This window comes from Penaeus chinensis, chromosome 16 (genome assembly GCF_019202785.1).
Source record: "Penaeus chinensis breed Huanghai No. 1 chromosome 16, ASM1920278v2, whole genome shotgun sequence".
In the NCBI taxonomy this organism is placed as follows: Eukaryota; Metazoa; Arthropoda; class Malacostraca; order Decapoda; family Penaeidae; genus Penaeus; species Penaeus chinensis.
In genome coordinates, this window is record NC_061834.1 from 27,545,098 (window position 1) to 27,547,597 (window position 2,500).

At 38.8% G+C, this 2,500-nt stretch overlaps 1 protein-coding gene across 1 annotated transcript in view; it reads right to left on the minus strand.

Annotated features, from left to right (window-relative positions):
- The window catches only part of LOC125033464, a 9,954-nt gene that overhangs the window by 6,957 nt on the left and 497 nt on the right, over window positions 1–2,500 (minus strand). The gene's annotated exons all lie outside the window — the stretch shown is intronic.

Genomic DNA, 2,500 nt, shown 5'->3' on the forward strand with positions numbered 1-2,500 from the left:
AAATAACAAAGACTAGCACAGCTGAAAGGTAACATACAGAACCACAAATGAGAGAACTAAAACGACCATGAACATCTATTCCCTCCTCCGAGCCGACAGCGATTAGGCTTTGGATCACGTCAGTTCGTTTGCTGACATCACCTTGGTAATCAGCGGTTAATTACATCAGAGAAAACGTCCGCGCGTCTGCCTGTGTGTATCCGACGGCGACGTGAGCCCTTAGGCAATGCTGCTCTCTCTCTCTCTCTCTCTCTCTCTCTCTCTCTCTCTCTCTCTCTCTCTCTCTCTCTCTCTATCTATCTATATATATATATATATATACATATACATATATACATATATACATATACATACACACAAACATACATGTATATATATATATATCTATATATATATATGTATATATATATCTATATCTATATATATGTATATATATATCTATATCTATATATATATGTATATATATCTATATCTATATATATATATATATATATCTATATATATATGTATATATGTATATATATATATATATATATATATATGCATGTATGTGTGTGTGTCCCCCGTTTCTCTTTCTCTCTCGCTCTCTCTCTCTCTCTCTCTCTCTCTCTCTCTCTCTCTCTCTCTCTCTCTCTCTCTCTCTCTCTCTCTCTCTCTCTCTCTCTGTTCGTGACCCTCACTAATCAGCGATCCCGGTAATCGACTCTCTCCAAAAAGCTGTCGGGGTGTTTGGCAAGACCTCGATTAGCGGTCACAAAACTTTCCTTCCCTGACGCTTGGCTGAGGCAAATGATGATGAGTGCCTTCGTGGGTATATTGTTTTTTTTTCAGTTTTCAAGCTTTCTCTGTGACAGAAGCTTTGATAACAATATACAAGTTCGAATAGTATTTAAAGTTTCGTTTGAGAGAGACAAGCGCGTACCAGACACACGTAAGTACATGCAGTCAGTATTACGTAGTCACATCAGGCACAGCCAAACATGCCCCGCTACAGATTCTTACACGTACAAAGCACAAACCAGTGAAAGTGGGCAGACGAGTTTATCAAACTTCACGCATAATGACTCTCAACATACACTCGTTGGCTCTCCCGCCTTCCTGTCAGGGACCGATGCCGACTGCAGTATCTTTGAACTGTGACAGTCACGCAAGAAGAGGCAGAATGAGGAAGGGAGAAAGAGGAGAAGATGGAGAAGGAGGAGGAGGAGGTAAAGGAGGAGGAGGAGGAGGAGGAGGAGGAGGAGGAGGAGGAGGAGGAGGAGGAGGAGGAGGAGGAGGGGAAGGAGAAGGAGGAGGAGGACGAAGAAGAAAGGGAAGGAGGGAAGGTGATAATGAGAACGACTGCAAATAGGAATAGAACGAGTGGGAAGAAGAAAAAGAATAGGAGTGGAGAAAGTAGAGGAGGTATTAGAGAAAGCAAAAGAAGAGGGAAAGATAAAAAAAAAAGGATATAAAAACAGCTGAAAATAACCAGGATTCTAGGGGAGGGGAGCTGTGGTGGAAAATAGGTTAGGTTCCAAGAGCTTTCAGAAAGAGAGGGTCATGGTGAAATTATTTACCTTTTCTTTCTTAACAATGACTTCTGCAAACTATTGCTGAACTGTTCGATATTAGATATCAAATTTACAAATTACAAATTGCATGTAGACACAGGGGGGGGGGGGGGGGATGAGAAGGGAGAAGTCTGCCCCTGGAGGGAGAGACAAGGGCACGGGGAGGGGTGGTAACTGTCGTATTTTATAGATAGGGGAATAAAATAGAAAATAATGCCGAAGGATTTCCATTTTTGCGTTAATTCATTCGGCTTACTATTTTGTATTTACCAAGATTTCACATTACTGTGTGTGTGTTTTATATCATAAGGTATATTAGAAGCGAAGGGAATGATAGCCAATTTCTAGTCTATCGCTAATACTTAGTGAACTAGCGTGACATGAGCGTTTCAATATACACCGAATTAATAAATAAATGGTATATAAAACATACACAGCTATAGAGAACATCACTGTAGAACTATTGTGAAGACAAAGTGAGGAATGTATGTAATTATAATAATAACAGGATGGAGCCACTACAGAGTAACGGGACACACTGAAGCATTTGTTTGAAAGAATCCCAGACAGTGTAAGAAAAGAATAGTTATCGAAGTTATCTGTACTGTTAATGATAAAGTAGATGACAGTGACCGAAAGCCATAATAGTGCAATTATCAAAGCGGTGGTGACTTCAACTCCACAAGGGTAGTTATCCAGAAGCCTAAATTACGTTAGGCTGTATTTTCTAGAGATTCCATAATTACATCTAAATTCAATGAGTCACAGCTATCTATAAAAAAAATAACAACGTGAATAATGTGAACATGACGTATGTATAATTCATAATTACATCTAAATTCAATGAGTCACGGCTATCTATAAAAAAAAAACGTGAAAAATATGAACATGACATGTATAATTCACGTAGTAAATATAGTGGAACACCAGATATATATATATATATA